The sequence below is a fragment of the Psittacula echo genome (assembly GCF_963264785.1).
Source record: "Psittacula echo genome assembly, chromosome: Z".
Taxonomy (NCBI): domain Eukaryota; kingdom Metazoa; phylum Chordata; class Aves; order Psittaciformes; family Psittacidae; genus Psittacula; species Psittacula echo.
Window position 1 is genome coordinate 10,875,776 of NC_137742.1, and position 23,074 is coordinate 10,898,849.

The 23,074-nt window shown below is 47.5% G+C and overlaps 1 protein-coding gene across 1 annotated transcript in view; it reads left to right on the top strand.

Moving 5' to 3' along the window:
- The window catches only part of DNAI1 (dynein axonemal intermediate chain 1), a gene marked incomplete at its 5' end in the record, with an annotated part of 158,188 nt that overhangs the window by 128,776 nt on the left and 6,338 nt on the right, over positions 1-23,074 (top strand). The gene's annotated exons all lie outside the window — the stretch shown is intronic.

The window sequence follows — 23,074 nt, forward strand, 5'->3', positions numbered from 1 at the left end:
TTGGCCAGGAGCTGATCAACTTAATGTCACTCCAGAGTCTTCTGTGTGATTTTTAAGATGTTTCTTAAGCTGGAAATCACTGGAACTTTAAATCTTCCCTATGCTGAAAGGCATAGAAAAGACAGAAGTGTGGCTGTCTGTTTGGGGCTGGGCACGAGAGCTGTGGAGGAGGATGTCTCATATGCTTCACATCGTTCTGTTTCCTTCAAAACCACAGCCTAAGACCATCTGAGCTCTCAGGGCTGTCATGAGGTTGGCTCAGGACACATTTCCTGGTTGCTTTGTGAGTCCTTCCTGGTCATGGACAAGCACCATGTCTGCCATGGACCTTGGCTGCACAAGGGTTCAGCAGTGGAGACAGGTCACACACACATGAATTATGCCTCCTCTCCTCCATACCCCAGCTGTGGACTGTGCAGCACCCAGCAACACTGCATTGTGGGTCAGAATTAATTTGGATGTCTCCTTCCACTCCTTGTGGCCAGCAGCAACCCTCTGTGCAGGTACCAATGTTGTCATCTCCCTTTGCCAACTTTCTTCAGAGGCTAATTGCATCTTGTTGACAAAGCAGTTTAAGCTGAGTTTGGGAGTAGCTCAATCACTTAGTGCTGACTTTAAACCAATAGGTACCATGTCCTAGGCAACATATAAATGGGATTGAAATGGACTCGCTGCTCTGATGTTATTAAGCTATCTGTCTTCTCTTTGCTTGGTTAGGTTTGAGGGGACACTGAGCTAAATGTTTCCTGCACATGTAGAGGAGGAGGGATGTTAAGGCATGGCTGGTGATGTGTACAGGTGACCTGGCTGTAGCCAGCTCTTCTCTGAAACAGATAAGAGCTCAAAACAGGTAACATGCAGTGCAGTGGCAAAGTGGCAGATCTGGCCCAGCCTTTCTGTGTCACAAGTGGACAAGTGAGCTTGGGTCTCTGAGCCTATCTTTTGTAGCTGATGTGGCATCTGCTGCACCAAAGGATGGTGTCCAGGACTCTATAGTGAGAAGGTTTAGCTGCTGCAGCAGGGTGCTGTAACAGAGGGAGGCCAAGTCCTGGCAGAACAGGCAGTGCCATCGACTGCCTCATCCTGTCCACCTGCTTCCTACGCCAGCAGCAGCCTTTGTCCATAGTTAGCAGCAAGCCTCCAGCTGTGTTTGCAAGAGTATTGTCTTACTGTCAGATGTTCTTCCAGAATATTGATCCTAGCTCCTCTGAAGATCAAGACAGCATGCTCTTTAAACCTTTATCCTGTGCAGCCAGCTTTCCTCTGTAAAATGACTTAATTTAGAATCATAGAATTGTTAGGGCTGGAAAGGACCTTAAGATCATCCAGTTCCACCCCCCCTGCCAGGGGCAGGGACACGTCACGCTAAACCATGTCACCAAAGGCTCTGTCCAACCTGGCCTTGAGCACTACCAGGGATGGAGCACTCACAGCTTCCCTGGGCAACCCATTCCAGTGCCTCACCACCCTTACAGTAAAGAATTTCTTCCTTATATCCAATCTAAACTTCCCCTGTTTAAGTTTTAACCTGTTACCCCTTGTCCTATCACTACAGTCTGTAATGAAGAGTCCTTCCCCAGCATTCTTATAGGCTCCCTTCAGCTATAAGCTGTTCTCCCTGTTCTCTACAAGTCTCCCTGTTTTCTGCAGGTCTCCAGAGCCAAGTGAACAGTTTCAGAATATCATAGAATCATAGAATAGTTAGAGTTGGAAAGGACCTTGAGATCATCTAGTTCCATAGATTTTTGTAAGTGGGAGAGGTCCAGAACTGTGCAGGGGAGTCCTGGCATCCCAGCCATCTCTTTGTAGGTAGAGAAACCTGTCTGTGCCTGGGTTTGTACCAAGGTACCCCAGTCTGTTCTCTCCAGCACTTGATCCCCATAGAGCCCAGTGGGAGAACCTGTCCAGCACTCAGGAGGACACATCATGGTCAGTGCCTCTGGAGGCTGGGGCCTTCATACCAACCCCAGCATCTGCACACGCAGCTGCCTGGTCATTCCCATCAACTCCTTTGGAGGTGGGAAGGTGCCTTTTGCTGAGGTCTGGCAGAACGCGGGGTGCCAATAGGACAGGGCAGCCAGGGGCTCATCAAGGTCCCACTACCCCTCTGTTTCACATAGGAGTTTACCTATGAAGCTTCTCCACCAGCATCCCACACCACTGGGGTAGCTGCTTTTGGCAGGTATGACCAGCACACTAATCACCCCTTTTTGAGAGAGCTGTTAATAGCCACATGTTATGCCAAACCCGTTTCTTTCCCTTAAAATAGACGTGGTTCTGTCTGCTCCATGTTCTGCGGATTCCTTAGCTGTTGCTGGGCTTCCAAGATGAGGCCCACCACGAGAGACTGAGCTAACCTCATCCCAATGGGATTTCAGCCTTTTTGAGTTTATTCTGGTTTGTGATGGATAAGTTGGAATAGAGAGGGTAAGGACTCTTTCATCAGACCTTGGTTCATTCCTCCGTTCAGGTCCTTGAGTGAGGAGTGGAGGTTCAAGAGCTCTATAAATAATTTGCAGGGTTGATCTGCAGCTTAATTAATTCATGTTTGTAAAACACTCTGGGATCTATAAGAAGTGTTATTTAATACCCGAGTTTTGCTGTCAGCAGTGTTTAGCACAGCCACGTTTATGAACACTTCGTAGAACAAATATGCCAAGGGGCAGAACTTCTCAAAAGCACTCAGGTGGCGTTTTCAGAATAGACTTTCATAAAGACATACAGTAAAAGCTTCAAAAATGCCTAAAACTCCCTGTGAGTTTTGGCCTCTAAATCACTTAGTGGCATATAGGAAAAGGTGCCTTTGTTGTTGAGGGGAAGCTGGGCACAGGGTCTCTGCCATCTATCAGGCCCTTGTGTCAAGGCCACACAGAATTGTAGAATCATAGAATGGTTTGGGTTGGAAAGGACCTGAAGATCATCCAGTTCCAACCCCCTGCCATGGGCTGGGACACCTCACACAGAAGCTATAGAGGTTCCTGTGCTCGTGCCAAGCACAGTGCAAGTTGTTGTGTCTTTGCCCTGGTGATTTGGGTCCTGGAGACCTCCCTAGCCCCATAGGCTGAAGTCTCTGGGGACAGAGACATCCCCTCGCCCCAAGGCACTGAGTTGTATTCATTTCCATGAGGTATGATCCTGATGGGGGTTTTCCATACCTGTTGCTGTTGTCTCTGTATTGTATGAGTCCTCTTGGAACACACTACCCAACTGCTAAGCACCCACCTCCCTGAGCAGCCAGCCCTGCTTGAGCAGAAGGCTCATGGCAGCAGCTATTGTCCTGTGCAGGAAACCTGGTGAAAGGTGAAACTGGGTTGAGTCCTTCTGCTCCGAGCTGGAACAGAAATGCTTGCAGTATTTTAAGATGCAGCAGTAGGAACAAGTGGCTCTCTGCTGTTGTCCAAGCCACTTTTGGACTCCAAGTGCTCCTTTAAAATTGCAGTGGTTGTCAGGCAGGAATTGTTTAACTAATAAAGTATTGTTCCTAATTTATAACGACCTTGTGGTTGAGTTCACCCGAGGGAAGCATTGCTGTAAGAAGAATCAGTTTGGGGCAGAGATGTTTAATTAGTAAGCCTTCCGGGTTTCTTTCGGGGGTTGGAAGAAATTAAAGCATTTTGTCATCACAGTCAGAAGAATGTAGCTGCTCGTGGGCTTTTGGTTTGTTGTTAAAAAACTGCTGAAATAGCCTGGCACAACCCCTGTCAATGCCAAAAGTAAGCAGTAAAGAAAAGTGTGAGGAGATTTTAGAAATGCTGGGAGACCACAGTGGACTGGGAGAAGAAAAGAAAGCAGGTCAGAGAAAGGTTACAGTACATTTGCTGAGGCTACGGCAATTTCTTGGCCAGTACCCAGGCTGACAGCCAGGGAGGCAGCCATCTTCTTGGCCTGATGCTTGTATTTGATATTTATCTTGGATTATCCAAGATGATTATCTCAGTTTCTGTCCCTGCTACTGATTTCTTCACCTGCGAGTCACCTCTTTCTTGTCCCTTGGGGACAATTGAATTCCTTCCTAGGCAGTACATCCAGGCTGACAGGGTCTAGCTGGGTATGAGAGGATTGGGAAGAGGAACAAGGCTGCACACTCATTGCAGGATGCAGTGTCAGGGCTGTACACAGCTCAGGAGCTGTAGGCATACATCTGTGAGTCCAGCACAGGGTTCCTGTGAGCAACTTGTGGTCTGGGGACAAGTGAGGGGCATGAGGTAGCTCTGAGCCTTCCTGCATGCATGTGGGGTTCCCTCTGTGCCTTATCGCACCAGCCAGTGTCACCTCAGGACTCCCTGTGCCTCTCTGTGCTCCCTATTGGCAGCCCTGATGGGTTTGCCCTTGGCCAGATCCAGCCAAGTAAGGGGCATTGAGTTTTATTGTCTGCAGCGCTTTGGCTCTTTGACCATAGCTGATGGCAGGGTCTGGAAGGGACCAGTCAGGATTTGGGGGACTGTGATGGACAGTGGGAGGGTGTTGGGATTTTCAGGAGGTGAAGGAGGGAGGGGAATTTGGGGAAGATTGGTGGAAGAGTGTGAAGTTTTAGGGAGACAGTAGGAGAGCAGCTGAAATCTCTTATTCAGCCTATTCCCCTCACCAGCACTGCCTCCTTTGCTATCTCCTCGCTTCCTCCTCATATGCTCAAGCAGCACCCACCGCACACAATGCTTTCTCAGCAAGTGGCCCTGGTTTTGCCCTATCTCCAGCCTCAGGGGGATGCATCTCATGTCCAGAGCTAGGATGTTGTAAATGGACAGTGAGGTGCTTGATCCTGAACCTCACTGCTTTGTAGCTTTGTGTTGCTGTGACAGGGAGAAACTTGAAGGATTTCAGGACCAGAACAATCTGTTTCTGTTCTTAGTATTTTTCTGTAGCTATGGAGGTGTTTCAGTGGCTGTGAGGAATGAACCAACCAGCACAGGAAGATGAATCTGAGCTCCCTCCTTTGGTCCCAGGAGGAGACATCCAGACATGCCCAACTGCAAATGTGACTGTATTTACAGAATGAAGCTATACATTAGATATTCTCTCAAGTCACATCAGCCCTGGACTGGTGAGTGGTCTACCACTGAGGGAAGTACATTTTATCCCCAAATTTTCTATTATAACAGCTCTTACATGACATTATTCTGAGAGAAGTTCTAAGAGCAGCTGCCCATTTCTGAGCAAAAAGCACTCACCTCTCCTCTCCAAATGGCTTGAGTCGTGCTTTTCTAGTGGTGTAATTCTCAGTCTTTCTGTTTTCATGCAAATGCTCCTCTCTTGTTGAGATTCCCACAGTCACTTGTGTGCTGTTGGAGCAGTGGCCAATGTTCATGTGTCTCTTTCAGGGCTGGCTAATTGCACGGTGACCCAAAAGCACAAGGCACAAGCAGTGCTGGAGGAATTTGGCATCGAGTACTGCTGTGCCTTGCTTACATCAGGACTGCCTCCTCCAGATGCATCTTGACCCCCTGATAAGGAGGCACATGCAAATAAGCTTGGGTTTCATAGATGCTGACCTGCAGCTTCATGGCTTTGCTTCCTCTTGAGATTTGCAAATGCTTTTTGATTTCCTGTCAGTCCCTCCCCTGTTATTTAGACTAGTTGCAGATAGCTGCTTTCTGTGCTGTTAGGGGAAGAGCTCAGCACTGTGGCATTGATCCAGGGACTCGTGAAACCCTTTTTCTGCTCATTTACAGCTTTCTGTGTTGCTTGTGTAGGCCTTGTAAAGACATGCACTGGCTTTGACTCCTTGGTACGGGAAGGAAGCCCAGTACTGAGGGACTTCAGCAAGAGACACATCTACAGGGACAGGTTGCCTGTGCCTGCCTTGGAGCAGGAAGGGCTGGAGGTGGTTGTTCTATCAGTTCCTGCTGTTGGCACGTGCTGGTCCTACCACACGCTGAAGCCAGCAAGAGGCTTATATACAGCTTGCCAGGGTGTGAGCAGCATTGATTGTGACCTATGGCCGTTTTGCTATGCAGATCTGTGACTCATAACTCTAAATCAACATCTACTGAAGAGAATATTGATGTGCACTGACAAAAACAGGCTTTCCTACCCCTTCTGCCTGCTCCTGCCCTGCCACTATGCTGGGAAACCCATTAGTAGGAAGACCTTCACAGCCCCCTGGGATTCCTTTTTCCTCCATTGTCCCACATTAGAATATCTCCCAGTCTAGTGTAGCCTGAGATAAAATGAGGGAGCTCTTTGGACCTGATAACCTGTTTCTTGAGAAAGGAAATGGTTCATGTCCTTCTGGGGCAGAACTGAAGCCTTTGGATATTTATCTGGAGAGCCTGGATATACCCATTGTGCACAGGAGAGTGGCTTTGTGGCATAAATCTTGATGTCTAAGAGCATCACATCACACGTACAATGAGTTCTGAATCCCAGACACAGATGTGACAACCTTAGATACTGGCACTGTTTGAAGAGCTAACCCAAACAAACCAGCAGTAGATCTGAAGGACTCGAATCTTCTCTTATTAAATCAGTTTTCTTCATTTTTTGAGAAATAACTTTTGAGTTATTTCAGACAATGTGAAGAGAGAGCTCTATGTAACTGCAGGATTGCTGAACTCCAAGGTCAAAGAGCTGGGTTTTTATTCCTTTTCACTGTTCCTGGCTGCATGTCTTCAACCTTACCTCTGCTGTGTAATATCACTTCCTATGACCACTCTGTTTGGCAGTTGGTGGAGAAGCAACATCAGTGTATTTACAATTTATTTTAAGCTGAAGTCAGTTCCCTGTGGTCAGGATAAAGCATGTCTAGTACATTTAATGGAAACATTGGCATTTGGAGCATGAAAAGGTCCCATTTTAAGAAAATTCAGTAGTAGTTATAAATTATTTCTAAAGTGCAAGTCTCACCCTGTGAGGTGCTGTGTGGTGTCAGGGTGGCACTGTCAGAGTCAGGAGCACTGTCTTTGACTTCCTAATTTCCTCTTTGAAGATCTGTGTAATAAAAAGTGTTGACTGTGTTTGGAAGTGATGCAAGACCACCTCATGTGCAATTCTAGGGATATGGAGTAAAAATGCTAGTTTTTCTAGCACTAGCATTAGACAAATCACTGAGCTGAATGCCTCTCTCAAGACATAAATCTGGTGTGTGTCCATTGGATTTGCTGTCCTCTGCATTTTTAAGAGTAACTGAAATCTGAATTTGGCCGTATTTTAGTGAGGTCTTACTTTACTCTTTCCCTTGTAATTCTCCATGATGGTACATAAACTACATGAACTGTTTTATCTGCAGGCATTGCATCTTCTTCCCTATGAACAGATTGTGCATTGCTGTGTGCCATTCTAGAGCTCCCCAAGCTCCAGCAGATTGGACCTAGCTCCTCTGCAGCCCAGTGAGCCCTTCACTGCATGATAAGAAGCCCTGCTTCATGGCTTCAAAGGACTTGAATTTTGGTTAGATCTGCAATTGCCTGGATATGCCTGTTCAGTCTGAGCAGCTCCTCTTTGGGGCAGAGACTGTCTTTTCCTCAGTGCCTTGGCAAAAAGCCGTGGCAGCAGAGAAGTGGGCACAGGATAATGTTATGGCAAGAGAGGCGATGCCCAGCCTCGCAGGCAGCTTGGCTCGCCTTTCCTCCCTGTTTCTTTCTTTAGCTGCCCTCTGCAAATTCATTTCTATGCACATGACTTCAATCCCCTCCAGGAAATTGAGGGATCCAGTTCTTTCCCTGAATAACAGTCCCGGTAGAAAGGCAATGGGACCCCCGGGGGAGCAGGCTGTTTCCAAAACATGCCTTTGGCAGAGCCAGCAAGGGAGACTTTTTGGGAGACAACTTGTCCCAGCAGTGTCTGGATGTGAGAGCAGGTCTGCCAGCCTGCAGCCTGTCCTGTAGAGGCTACCCAGTGCTCAACCCCCTGCCATAACTGATCATGACTCTCTGTGGATGGAGACAATGTGGATGCATTGTCTTCCGGGTCATCTGAGGGTGAACTGATTTTTTGACAGAGAGCCCCAAGGAGCTCTTGTGAGTGCAGCTATTCCTGAGCAGTGGCTCTGCCACAGGGGTGTGAGGAGTAAAGCTTGTTAACTCAGCCTGTAAGGCACATTTGAAGGGGAAGGTGATGGGTCATCATGATGATTTGGTGTAAAGCAGTGGCTGGGGCCTGGGACACCCAACACTGGTCCTGGACCTGGCCTCTGCATCTTTTTGGATGAGATGCGGTTCTTCTCCATGTGGAAGTGGGATGAGGACATGCATCTGCCTGGGAGCTGTGAGAGGTGTCCGTAGACACTGTGTATCTGCTCTCCAACAGCCGCTCTTCTCTGTGCATCCCTCCTGCTGAGTGCTGTTGGGACACATCCAATACAATCAGGAGAGGAGACAATGTTGGGGTCCTTCCTGATGGACAACTGTCTCACCAAGGCCCAGTGCCTGGCAGACTCTCCTGTCTTGTCTATCACAGGAAGACAGTTGGATGTCACAGGCTACCAAGACCAAAGTTTCAAGCTGGGGCAGTGTCGTGGTTTAAGCCCAGGCCGCAAATCAGAACCACGCAGTCCATTTCCCCCCCCACCTTTCTTCCCTCCGCTTCTGGAGGGACGGGGAGGAGAATCAAAAGAATGCAACTCCCACGGGTTGAGATAAGAACAGTTTAATAACTAAGGTATAACACAAATCACTGCTGCTGCCACTAATAGTAATAATGATAAAGGAAATAACAAGGAAGAGAATACAACTGCTCACCAACCGGTACCTCACCCCTACCCCGCAGTGATCCAGCCCTTCTGGGAACTCTCAGTTCTACATCCTGGGCATGACGTGCTGTGGTATGGAATACCTCTTTGGCTAGTTTGGGTCAGGTGTCCTGTCCCTGCTTCCTCCCGGCTTCTCCTCCTCCCTGGCAGAGCATGAGACTCACAAAGTCCTTGGTCAGTCTAAACATCGGTGTTATCAGCTCTGTTCCCAGGCCAAAAGTCAAAAACACAGTGCTGCAGCAGCTACTAAGAAGAAAAAATGACTGCTGCTGCTGAACCCAGGACAGGCAGCCATGTCACTGGAAAACTGGTGAAAATTAGGAATGTGACACCAAAAGATGCTTGCTGACAACAGGAAGACACAGCAGTGATGTGTGCACTGTTACAACCTCAGCCCAGCAATCCTGTCTTGGCCCTGTGCTGCCCCTCAGCTGTCTGTGCTGGCAGAGTGAGAAGGAAAGGATGAGAGAGCAGTCCCTGTGTGGGACAAAGGGAGGAGGTGGCAGTAGTATGAGGGAAAGAACAAGGAGCTGGATCATGGTACGAGCAGGGAGAAGCAGGTGCTCTGCAGGTGTCCTGGCTGGCAAAGCATGCAAAACCCTGGGATGCAGGTGAGCAGGTCCCTCTTGGCTGTGCACCTGTGTAAGTGTTGGTTTGGCTTCCACTTGTGCTGGTGATGCAATTTAGGTGGAAAAGTGTAACGAATTCTCTCCAAATCATGTCTGTGCAGTGTCCTGGGCACTTGAGTCCTCATTCAGCAGGTATGGCAAATGGGACACTGGTCTTTATTTGCAAGATCCATCCTAGTCATGGTTTTTGTATTGCCTCACTGGACCTGTCAATGGCCCAGAGCTCAGAGAAAGTGGGCTTTTACTCTCCTTGGTTGTGATATTACATACCTTGTCCCTGCGCATTATCTGGGCACCCTGGGGCAGTCCCTCCCTGCAGAACACAGTGGTATTTACTGCAGTGACAAAGGAAAGAAGTTTGTTATGACGTGAAGTAGGGAGAGATGAGGCTACAAGAGCCAGAGGAACAGCTTGAGATTTGGCATATCCCTGTAACTCCTCCTGAGCTCCTGCCAGAGCCTGACACAGCCTTCCCCAGTCAGCCTGGGTTGGAAAGGGCTGAGGCTGCTGAAGGAGACACAGAGGGCAGCTCCCTGCCTGGGAGATTGTGTCTGTGCCATTGTAAAACACATCCCAATTGCATTGCTGTAAAAAGCCCTTCACTTGCAGACTTTGCTCTTGTGTTTCCTGATATTGGGTGCATCAAGCTACAAACTTCCATATAGCCTTGCATGCCCTGATCAAAACCATCGTGCTGCTCCCAGTCTTTGCCAAGCCTTTCCCCAACTCACATTCATGCCATCTACCAGCATCCTCTGGAAGAAAACAAAGGGAGACACCTGCAGCAGCAAGCAGGCCAAATAAATGGCCCTTGCTCAAATTAATTTGATGGGCTCAATCGGGAATTGTTTAAATGAGAGAAAGGAAGGGATTGCCGGTGAATGAAATATCTTGCTGCTCACAGTGATGGAGCTGACGCAAAAGGATTATTTTTATCCCGTGGAGAAAAGGAAGAGAAGAGCCCTGCACAGCAGAGAAGAGGGGCTGCCTTACAGTCCTGCTGGGTGTGGGAGATGCAGTGACGGCTGCAATCAAAGCAGCTCGAGAGTTCTCCTGGAGGGAAGCTGTTACGCTCCAGTTCGCTGACTGTTTCTGTGACACAAGAAACCAGGAGCCAACTGTGTGAGGCCATCTCAGGGCAAATATCCTCTGCTCTTCCCTACTGCCATGTCCCACCAGGGAACTGGCTATGATCCCACTGTGCGTGTCTGAGCTCCTCACTGCCTATGGGGGCCTGGTCAATGAGAGACCTGTCCTGCCTGAGCAGTGTTGTGTTTCCCACCTGCAGCCCAAATCTTCTCATTGTCCCTGATCCCATGAGCTGTGCCCTTGCTGCATGTTGTTCTGCAGGTGCAGGTTTCTCACTGCCCTCTCTGGTGCAGAGCAATCCTTTTACCTGCCTGGCTGTGATCATAGAATCAACCAGATTGGAAAAGACCTCTAGCATCATCAAGTCCAACCATTACCCCAGGACTGCAAAGATGCTCCCATTTCTCTGCAAACTGTTTCACAGCATCACAGCAGTGCTAGGTCCTATCCAGGTGATTATCCCTCTAACCCCAGCCCTGATAGCAGAACACTTCCTCCTCACAATCCTGTATTTGTGCAGGGAATTGCCCCTGCTAACTCGCAGCATCTTGCTTTTGTCTCTTTTAAATCATGTACAGGTTTTCCAGGTCACATCGCTGGTCCAGCAAAGTAATTTCAGATTCTGGTCCTGCCTTCCTGGACACCTGAAGCCTTCCCATCTGTCCCAGTGTCCAAGCACTAACAGAAATGCTGACCAGATTGCTCACGGATCTGTGAGCATCACACACTACTCTGTGCTGACAGCTCTGGTACAGCTATTCAGCTGGGTCTTACCAGCTTCTACCTACTTTATATAGATCTTTCACCTCACATGAGGATTGGAACACACAGGTAGGCAATGGGAAAGTCTCCCTGAGGTTAAGAGTAATGACTTCTGTTTCTTTCCTGTCCACAATGTCTAGTATCTTGTTGCAAAATGAAATCAGAGTGGTTCAGCATGACTTTTGTGGTACATGTTTGTGTGAGCTGTGATGCATCTCCTCACAAGCACTTACAGGTTGTTGGTTGTTCCACTCATCTCTGAAAAGTGAGGTTAGACTGGAGGTCTGTCATTCTTTTAAGTTAGTTACTGCATTTACCTTTTTCTTTCTAATCCCTGCCGTCCTCTGAAATTCCCCAAGGTAAATACTTCAGATTAAAGCCATTAGGTCAAGCTGATGTGAAAACAGCTGCCTCCCAAGGGGCTGGGATGTTGTGACCAGGATGGTCTCAAACACTATAAGCAAGCAAAAGCATGTGGGCAGAGATTACACCCTTTATCCGGCAAACCAATATTCCTGGGATGAAAAGAGAAGTGCATGTGCCTTAAAGCTTGCCTTTTATTCCCCAGATATATATTTGTTGAGCTAATAAAAGGCATTGCGTCTCCCTGCCAGCCTGTGCTGTCTGAGTGCATGTTAACCCATGTTAGAGCCAGAGCAGATGTCTCCCCACAAGGTTGCTGGTCTCAGCTGTGATATCCTGAGGACCTGGGACTGCAGGTAAGGGGAAAAGTGCCTTTCAATGAGTGCAGAGAGAACATGGATGTGAACACTGCTCAGTCTCTGCTTTCTTACTTTTTTGCCTCCTCTGTCTTCCTGATTATATTGACTTGCTGTCAGAAGGGAGGCACTGAAACCAGAATGTCCAGAAAACTGGTTTTGCGAATGCAGCTGTGAGAGTGGAGGGTGCTCATCCCTCTCCAGGATTAGGCCTCCTGCTCTACTCTGCACTGAAGGAACCTGCTAAGCCAGCAACAGGAAGCCAAATGTTCTCATTTTGTCCAGCCTGGGCAACCAAACAACATCCAGTGAAAGTGCAGGAAATCAATAATTTAGTGTCTCTTATGTCATTAGAAAAAAGAGCACATCAAGTTGTGCACGGTTAGAGTTTGTAACACAGCAGAGCAAACCGCTGATGGATTGTGTTTCAATTACTGCTTGCTCAAGAAGAAAAGCTGTGCTATGAAAACACTGCAGCCCAAAACAGCTCCTGCAACCTGGGGGCTGGGAAACTTGCGCTGCCCAAGGTCAAGGGAAGGCCAGCCTGAGAAACCTCAGCTCATCCACTGCCATGAGCCAAAGGCAGTGCTGTAGAGATGCCATCTCACTCAGCCCAGCTTCACAGAGTTTCCCAGTCTAAAGCATCAGCGAAGGAGAGGAGTCTGGGTCCTGCTCCTGCAGTGGAGAGAGGCCTCAAGTGCAGGTCTTGAGGATGAAGAACCTGATGTGGCTGTAGGGGGCAAGGACTTGCAGAGGGATCTGTCATCCTTCTGCAGTGACAGGGGAAACTCTCTGGTTGCTTTCCCCTTGCCTGTGTAGGGAAATATCACTCTTCAGGGTGTTTATACCCTGCACATAACCAGGGATGTGCTGCCAGGCATGATTTTTCAGAGACTGGTGCTGTAGGCAAGGTCTTCTGCAAGCAGTTATATCTTTATTTTGAGTCAAGGTTAGTCTGAGCTGTAACTCAGAAGAGCAAGAAGAAAATGGAACACCACCACTGCTTACCTGCAAAGGAAGAAAGAGAGAGGGCTTTACACAGAAAACTCCAGCCCTTGGTTCCCTTATCTCTGAAACAGTCATAACAGTTGTGGTCACAGGCTGAGCATGTTCTCCCAAGAGCAAGGCAATCAGCTTCTCCCCTCCTCTCTGTCCCTGCCCTTGACCCAGCTTGGAGTCAGTGGCAGGGGTTCATTGGAGAAGGTACAGCCTGTCCCCCCATAATTCAGTGTCCCCCCATGATTCACAGTGCTTCAGTGCTTCACAGTGCTTCACAGTGACAGTTCTTGCTTTCTGCAGGCTGCAGTGAAACCAATGACTATACCTTGTCCCTGCTCCTCCTTGTGAATGAGTAAGCCTCAAGTCAGTGAAAGGCTTGGGCAGACTGGGGTGAAAGGTGCTGCAGAAGTGCCACACAGTGTGTGATGTGGCTGAGGGAATTCGAGGAAACTTAAACACTGCAAGCAAGCTGGTTTTCCCTGCTTCAGAGAGAATTGCTTGTCTATCAGTGTGAGACCTCTTAAACATGGCCACACTCCCTATGCACTCACAACTCTGTGTGCTTTCAACCTTGCTTGGCAAATGTTGTTTGACTCAAGCCTATGATAAATCTGAACCAAGGTATTATTTATACCCTGAAAGAATGGTTTGACATGGACTCTGTCTTAGAAATAAAAGCTTTGTTAAAAAGAAAAAGCACTTCACAAAACCTTCATGGATTCACTTTCAATTGTTTTCTTTAAAAGAAAAAGCACTTCACAAAGCCTGCAAGGAGCTGGGACCAGCAGCAGATCTTTCAGGGTAACTGTAGGCAGGGAGATGAGTCTGGCAAGGTTTGGTGGGGTATTTTTGTGACCCAGCTCTTGTTGATAGTGCTGTTTGTGTCAAGTGTGAGTGTTGCTGCTCAGTAAAGAGCACCATCAGCAAGAGGGACTCTGCAGCAAACACAGATGACTTGGTGCTATGGTATTGTTTCAACAAAGCCCATCAGAGCTTTGTTACCAGCCAGAAGCAAGGTAGCACAGGGTGGATATAAATCCCATGCAAACCACCTTCACAGCTGTGGGGCTGCATCCTGGAACTGGAGATGCTGAAAGAGGTTTGAATATTGTAGAGGGAAGCGTGAACTCCCAGTGTGTCACTGAAACACTGACCAAACACGGGGTCTGGCTGCCTCACTGAGTTGATTCAGGAGTGAAGCCAGCGTCCTGTGTTTCAGAGCAGTGTTACCAAATCTATCACCAGCTGCAGTGGACACATCCAGGGTTGACATTACAGTGGAGGTGATTCATTGACCAAAAATGCAAACTAAAGAGCAAGGGGGTTTATCTGAGGTCTGGAAAATGTAATTTTGAGGAGCTTTTTAGAAGCTTACAAATAAATTAAGCCATAACTTCATCTCAGCCTAAAAGCACCTGTGTACAAAGGGATTCACAGTGGTGGAAGCTCTTTATATTAGCAGAAAGAGATAAAACGGGATTTGGCTGCTAACCAAACTCAAACAAGGCCATATTTATCATGGCACTAGCTTGTCTGTGTCCCTCAAACTCCTTCTGTTCAAAACTCTTTGTCTTTTACTGAAAGGTGTGCTTTAGCTTCAAGAGGAGTCATTGGTGTGATGAGTTTACTGACTGAGGCTGTGTGAATCATGATGGTTATTTCTGGGCCCAATGTTGAATCTGCTTCTGGTTTTGATCTTCTTAAAATTATAGGGGATTGACAGGCAGCATCACAGAAAGAGATTCACACCTTTTATAAAGAGGCGATCCCAGTTTGGAACAAGACAGGTAGCTGTATACGAAGAGATTTACGGACTCCTGAACTCTTCAGTTCTCTTTATTCTGGTTTATTTATTAGCTTATGTGTTAAATAACTGTAAACACTCAGAGACAACAATGTGTTACAATAACAGCAGGCATAAGTCTACATTAAATCAATGTTATCCCTTTTCTGCCATTGAGATAATGCTGGTGGGGAAAAATATACTTGCCCCACATGCTCCCCTCTTCCCAATAAGCACAGGGAAACAGTCCTCACTTTGTGATCCTTGTGGTGTCAGCTCTCACCGACTCAGTCTAGCTTCTTCCTTGGTCCTCTAGCCATCTGCATCAGGATTCTGCTCTCCATGGGTTTTCTCCAGTGCTTCTTGCTTGTCATTTTTCACTGGGAGACCTTCTTCCTCCCTTTAACCCTCTAATACCAGCATTTACCCCTCTAATACCAGCATTCAAACCCATCTGTACAGCTTTCTGAACCTTTCAATACCCTGGGAGGAGGGTCCTGGGGAGCTTATTCCCTCTTACAATGTGCCGATATTCCCCAGGGGCTGGGAATTGCCCCGTTGAGGGTTGGATTGCTCTGCACCAGTCCCAGTGCTATGAGCAATATATGGTTAAGAGAGTATTTGCTTAGAAAAAGCTGTCTGCAATAAAAAGCACAACAGAATAGGGTAGAGCTGCAAGATTCATCCTTCAGTTTACACTTGGTAGGGAAGAACATCCTGGGATCACAGAGCCACAGGCACACTCAGTCTGGAAGGGATGTTGGGAGTCTGTATTCCACTCTCCAGCTGAAAGCAGGGTCAGCCCTCACATCAGACAAGGTTCCTCAGGGCTTAGGCTTGTCTTGAAAACCTCCAAGGCTGGAGATCTCACAGCCTCTTTTGAGCTCTGTTCCAGTGCCTAACTGTTGCTGTAGAGAAAATCTCTCTTATGTCACGCTGAATCCTTCCCTGTCTCAGTTTATGGCTGTTTTAACTCATTCTCCTGCTGCACACCCATGTAAAGAGCCCATCTCTGTCTCCTTGATATATCCTCCTCTTGGTTGCTGTTAGATCACCCAAAACCATCTCTTCTCCAGGCTGAACAAGCCCAGCACCCTTAGTGTCTCCTCAGTGCAAGTCCTCCAGCCCTCAGCAATCTTGGTAGTCCCTGCTAGACTCAGTCTGGTTTATCAGTATCTCAGTTCAGCCATTAAAATACCTTCTGCCTCTTCGCACAGGTGAAACTGGAACCTTCCTATCCATTAGCTGAAAATGAAAACCTTTTACAGCCTGTTTTTCATCACCAGGGGCAGAGAACAGAAGCACTGAGCCAGCACAGCCATCATCTCCTTACCTTATTTCTTTCCTCCCTAGAAAGTGCCTTTTTAGCAGTGACTAAGTGGCACCATATAGCATTAGGACAGGAGGTGAGAGGGGTTCACCCTCTTCGCTTCCTCCTACCTCCCAACTTTCATTAACCCTCACACAGTGTTTCTTAATTAGCACATTCTGGCTTGAAGCTGCCTGCCTGTGTTACAGCCTTCGGGGGGAAATCTGCTGAAGCTTTATCTATTGTATGACAGGGAATATCGAACACTTAGACTTCTACTACTAAACTGAGAGCAGCTCTTATGCCATAGCATCACACACGGGTGAAGCATGATTCTCGCCTTCAGTGTCCGTAGCCATCCTTGGCTTTACCTGTGTCTCTGGCGAATCTTCTCCTGTGGTTGTGTACTTGCCTTTCTTCAGACTTTTGATGCCAATCCACAATGACAAGTGCATGGCTGAGCTAAGCCAGGAGATTGCAAAGGTTAGGCCAGACGTGGGAAGAATAATGGGCTGAAAAATCAATCGAGCAGTTACCGGTAGGATAAGTGAGAAGATAGCTCAGAGCAGTCTGCAGATTTAGTGTGGGCATTGTCCTCACTGGCATTTCAAATTTCCCATTGATTAGTTGGGGTATTTAGCAGAGATCTAGCAGAAGTCTTTAGCAGGCCTGGTAGCAGAGAGAGTCACAAGGACTTTGAAAGACTTTGCATCTGGACTGAAAATCAGGCTTGTTCAGCCTGGAGAAGAGAAGGCTCTGGGGAGACCTTAGAGCAGCTCCAGTGCTTAAAGGGGCTGACAAGAAAGCTGGAGAGTGAATTTTTACAAGGGCGTGCAGTGACAGAACAAAGGGAATGGCTTTAAACTGACAGAGGGGAGACTGAGATTAGACATTAGGAAGTTCTTCCCTGTGAGGGTGCTGAGGCGCTGGCACAGGGTGCCCAGAGAAGCTGTGGCTGCCCCATCCCTGGCAGTGTTCAAGGCCAGGCTGGACGGGGCTTGGAGCAAGCTGCTCTAGTGGAAGATGTCTCTGCTCATGGCAGGGGGTTGGAACTGGATGAGCTTTAAGGTCCCTTCCAACCCAAACCACTCTGGGGTTCTTTAATTCTATGATTCTATGACATCACAGAAAGAGGTGAATTCACTGAAGACCTTTGCAAAATACCAAAAAACATCTGCCAGGGCTGGTCTCAGCTGTCCTTGATCTTGCTTTGGTGCAGAGCCCAAACGAAATTCTTATGGTTGAAGGACTCAGATTTACAACAATAACCCCAACCTGCTCAGCAATCCCATGTCTGCAACACGATGTGATTTCCGTGGGGAGTGAGGTGAGAGTTTGGCTCGTATGTTCACCACAGTAGCATTCAAGCCCCAGATGGTCATAGAGGAAATGTTGCATTTGTCTGTGGTTAAATCAGGGTTTGCTGGAATCAGTCAGCTCTGTTACAGGTTCTTTGCTGCTCTTGCTGGATTTCTGGCTCATTTACAGATGGCTGCTGGGGAGGTTAAATTATAAACAATAACCACGGTGACCCAGGCTTCTTAAGGATTTTACAGGCTAGGGAGAGGCTGGCACTATTTCCCTAGCTAGCTTCTTCTCACCTTGATTCAGCTCTCATTTAGCATTTTTATGCATCTTCATGGCAAATAGGGTGTTAATGAAAGTATTATTACTGGAATTAAATTTGGATTTAATTTTCTGAGCGCAAGTGGCCCCTTTCTGTCTTCCTTTTGTTTCCTGCTTGGTTGCCAGCTGTGAAAATATCTCTTTTCAGGATTGTTCTGGATGCCGAGGCACTTGCGCAGTGCCAGGCTTGCAGCAGCGCAGTGGGTTCATCTCCTGCTGGGCTGTGTCTCACCCAGCTCTCAAACGATGCTGAGCACTCCTCCGCAGTGAGAGGGAAGAGCATGATCAGCAGAGTGCCTGGAGAAAACACCATGTCCTGGTGTTTGTGGTGTCTGCATCTCGCAGCACTTTATGCATGCAATCCACGTGGTTTTACTGGAGAAGGAGGGGTGAGGCAACATCACTTTACAAAACAATTGCTTCCACCGTTCCTCTAGGTCAGTTTAGGCATCTCCTACATGCTGGTGAGGAAGGACAATTTTGGTCATCATCTTGAGGACTCTCAAAACATCACCAGGTTCTTGTTCAGTCTTTATAACTTTCTCCCAGACCCGCAGCCTGACAGCACGTCTGGGTTTCAGGGAGCTCCTCACATTAGGACAATACCAGGAGGATCCATACATGGGCTCAGATCAGAACAGAAGCAGGAGAGTGCGGGAAGAAGTGACCCCTCTGATACGGTGATCTGACCACACTGGGGGAATCTACAGTCAGAATTAATATCCAGATGTGGCAAAATCTCTACCATCTCTACCAAGGAGATACCTCCTCCAAGGGCCCTCCAAGACAAATGCTGGCTGTTTGCTTCGCGGCATTGTCCCAGCCGTGTTCCTCTGTCCCAGCTCCAGTAGCACAAAGAGCACGGTGAGGATATTTGCTGGTGTGCTGAGGCTTTCAGACTCAGTAAGGTGACAGGCTTTGTACCACTGTTATTCTGTTAATTCAGCACTTAGTGTTAGGCATGTGCATCAGCTTCAGTTAACCTCTGCTAACCGGTTCCCTCTAGTCCTTAAAGCTGCAATTAATTGTCTGATAGTTGTTTCTGCCAACTTGGCCACTGTCTTGTTGAAGCTGTCAGCTGCTGGTTAACCTTGTTCTGTCTTTGGTACTGATGGGACTTGCTGAGCGATGGAGAGATTACCTTGGGAAGTGCTTACTTTAAGGACCTTAAATGACTTCTACATTGTTTTCTTCCCAGCCTGCCTTTATTTCATAATACTAAATTGCAAAGAGACTCCTTTAGTTTTAGCAGCCAGTTTAGCAGATGGGTTTAACTGGTCTATAGCCCTGAAGTAATTACATTTTGGTACAACAGAGACACAGCAGTGAACATGTGAAATTAATTCAGATGCAGCATCCTGGTCAGTCACTCAAAGCAAAGAGCCATTTAGGGAGGCCATCTCTTGCCACACTGTGACTGTGCTGTTGGCAGCATGGACAATCACTAGGAATAAATCCCTCTTATGGTTTCCATAGGCAATGTTGGCTTGGCTTTTCCCATGGTCAGTTCTTTCTTAAGATGTTTATTAGCATCAGAGAGATTGATTACTGCTCATATCTCTCTTCTGCCTCTGTTATAATTAAAATAGCAATATATGCATGAAGAAATTAGATTTTAATAATGCTTTTCTAAATAGGATGTCAAGGAGCTTAGTAAAAAGACTTGGGCTGGAGCCAGATCAGCATCTTAAGACTGGATTGTCATTAAAATGACTGACTTCTGCCTGGAGAGCTTACCCTAACACAGGGTCTAGATCTGCTTCTTAGTCAGACTGCACTTCATCTTTATCTGCAGATAATACCTATGCTCCTAGGTGGCAGGGCCAGAATCAGACATGTGTAGGGACATGTCACCAATGCGTGTGGAATCTAGTACTGCTGGCTGGACAGGAGCATCCCCAACTCTAGCCCCATTGCCATCCCCATCACTGCAGGTCAGGAACAAATATTAGGGTCTGTCCTGCATTGCTTCATGCAGGGCAGTTGTTGATCAGGTCAGAGTGGATCTGCTCATTGTTGGCAGTGTATCCCGGAAGGAAGTGAGGTCCTCCATGGGTGCCTGTGCCCCAGAGGTGCACTCCCTGAGCTGCCTCCCAGCACGTCACTGGCTTTCTCCTGCGTTGTTTTATCCTGCCTGCTTCCAGCTGATAGGTAACCCTTGGGCCCTGCATTTACAGTTGGGCCAGGATAAATCCTCTTCTTTGTACAGCCCTTACTCAGACCCATATGGACTTACAGAAGACATCCCAACGCACAGTGATGAGCATCATCCACTAAGCAGCACTGCATCAAGCCCATCTTCAGAAGACTGACACCAGCAAAGCTGCTAACCAGGAGCTCCCAGGCAAAAGGGCACTGTGGTGCTGAGCTATGCCTGTGTGTGTGGCAGGAGGGGATTTCTCAGCAGCTGTAACAGGGTCAGATTCTGGGAAGAGCAGCAGGATTTCCCATGGATGTCCTGCGTCCAGCTTCTTGCTGACCCTGTTAAAGCTCTGATTTACATGTTGCAGCGTAACTCAGTCGTAACTGATACGATTTAGCGTGACGTCCCACATAGCCCAGACTAATAGTGTATCTGTTTTCCAGGCATGAGAGTGTTTTTATGGTGTTTATCATTTGCTTGGCTGCTTCCTGTGCAGCAGGTGGAGAGAAGCCATGCAAGTTGTTTAATCCGTGGCAAATGGGAGACATAGTCTGAAGTAAACAGGATGCATTGTGGTGAGGATGGCAGAAAAATAGGAAGAGAGGGAAATGAGGTGGGAATAATCAACCGAGAAGGTGAGCAGAAAAAGATCTCACTTGCCAGCAGTGCCCTCCCATAGCAGAGGTGTTGTACTGTTGAGCACAGGCAAGAGAAGGGTAAGAGGGACTCGTGAGCTAATCCTGCTGCACCGCTTAGCAGTGCAAAGGCCTCAGCTACAATTTGGGATACCAGGCTGGAAGGATGTGAGGAGCAAGAAAACACCAAGGACAACATGGCCAGCTGGGAGGCTGGAATCAGGGAGATGCAGCGAGATGCGCACACCTAAAGGGGTCCAGGGCTGACAGGGTCAGGAAGGCAGTGCTCTGAGGTTGTAAGACAGCAGCAAAAGCCTTAGGGAAAAGGTTTCATTGGGTGTGAGAGGGACATGCTAGCAGCCATCAGGAGATGGCTTGGCAGCACCATCACGGTGGGGTTTCAGAAGAAATGGCATGCAGGTGATGGGATCAGAGCATGACAATCAGCTGCTTGGGGCACATTATGGGTCAAGTGCTGGACAAGCATCTGTCGAAAGCAATTTAAAAGTAGCTGCTCCCACCATGGGCCAGGGTGGATGAGTGCACTAACCCTTCCCAGCCCTGCTCCGTGTGACACTGATTTAAATGAAAACTACACACAAGACTGTTGTTGTTGAGATGACACAACTGCTCACACAGTTGAAGTACCTCGTGCTGTTTCTGGAGCATCCCTGAGTTCAAGTGCAGCCATGCAGAAAGGGAGAGAACGCTGTGGGCTGACATTAAAAGGCAGACTGAGTTCTTTCAGTAAACTGAACAGTATCAGTTGTAATACATCTTTCATGCCATTGACATTTAATGTTATTAAATATGGGGCATCTATGAGTGAAGACATTTCTTTTCACTTCTATTTATAGCAAAACTAATTTTCCAGCGTACTTGTATTTGTCCAGAGTGAAGTCTATTCACACACTTTCATGTTAGTAGCAAACAAGAATAGTTTTCTATGAAAATATTCCTATGAGCTGTACTAAAAAGTTTTAAAGAAGGTGCCATGTTGAGAGAGAAGCAGCAGCTGAACTTTCTTAAGGCAGATAAAAGGTGATTGCAGGGGATATACGTATATATTAACAGTGGTGGCAAAAGAAAGAGGTATTGTAAAAATTACAACTTTTAAAAATATACCATTTATGCAACTGCAAATGATCTCTCATGAGATGCTATGCCCTATGAGATAACAGCAGTCCCAAGGTATTGCAGGAGCTGTGTATTCACATCTGTGTTTGGTTTTATTAAACTCTAACCGGCAACTGCTTACTGAGCTGTCATGCAAAAATGATAAAGTAATGCTGAAGTAAGAAAAGAAAAAGAGATGCTGAGTAATAAAGAAATGCTGTTGAGTGGCTGATGGTGCTACCTGCCAGCTGGCATCGAGGGATGCAGCTTAAGACTGCTATTGTCCCTGTGCATTGCAGAGCTTTTCCTTGATTTTGCCCCTTTGGATGGGTTTGATGTACGTGCCTGTGGGTGCTGTGTCTGCTTGAGCGTCCTGCTGCAGAGTTGCCAGCATGAGCAGAGAGGTGCTGCAGATGTGGCAGACATAAGAGCTGGGGAAGCTGGGCATCTTTATAACTGTTCAGGATGCCTTGAGGCTTGGTGGCTGGGCTAGTTAACTGCAATTGTGCAATACTTCAAGTCAAGCTAGAAGCCAAGGTATTGCCTGTCTAGTGGTTTGTATGGACAATCTCAACCAAAACCCACTTCTTGCTTACTTCCTTCCCACCACTTAGGTCTGAGAGATCGCACAGCTGAAACTTTGGGCACTAATAATCCCCACCAGCCTTACCATACAATGCCATTAGAACACTTGGCATTTGGACAAGCTTTGGGCAATGGGGTTTCCCACTGAGTGGGGCTAAGAGCTAATCCAACCCATCCAGAAGAGCCTGATGGCACTACAGAAAGTCTGAATCTGGTAGGGCTTAACCTAGGGTTGGAGGGCAGTAGGGGATTCACTGCCTGTATCACAGTGAAGTGAAGGAAAGGGTATCCTATCCCTCTATCCTTAGCCTAACGGTGGTTTACACCACCAAGACTCTGTGGGCTTAAGGCAGAAGCTTTTGGGCTTATTACTGCACCCCAGCCCTTTTACAAAGCCTCTGTGGATCTAAAAGGGTAATTAGCTTGCACACTGGGCACACAGATCTGTGGACCAACACTCCATGCATCTTGTGAGGAGTTTGTCATCTCACCAGGCTGCTCCGTTTGGCGGCTGTTGTTGGCTTGTCTCAGCAACTAAGGGTAATGATGCCCAAAGGCAAAGCTGTTCTCCATCTCTCACACATGTACACACAGACACACACACACACTGCTCACAGTTAGAGCGCGGCCAAATGTCCCTAGGGCTGGCAAAACCCTGTGTGACCTCCTGAAGGAGCGGGGAGCCTGTTGCTGATGCTTCCTAATCACACCATCTGTGTAAGGCAGTTAAGGCTATTTGCTCATGTGTCCTGTTTCAGACCATAGTGTCTTTGGATAACTTTAAAATTTATCCTTTGCTTAGAGACTGGTGATACGTGAACTGAGGATCATGAACACATCCCTGTTTCGAACTGTGTCAGACATGGAAAAGGCAGAAGACCAACTGGTTAAAATGGGTTTGGTGGGTTTCTGGAGATGGTACTGGGATAAATTCACTGTAATGCCCAGTTCAGAGGAGCTGAAGTTCCTCTGAGTTCATGGGCCCTGTCTGCG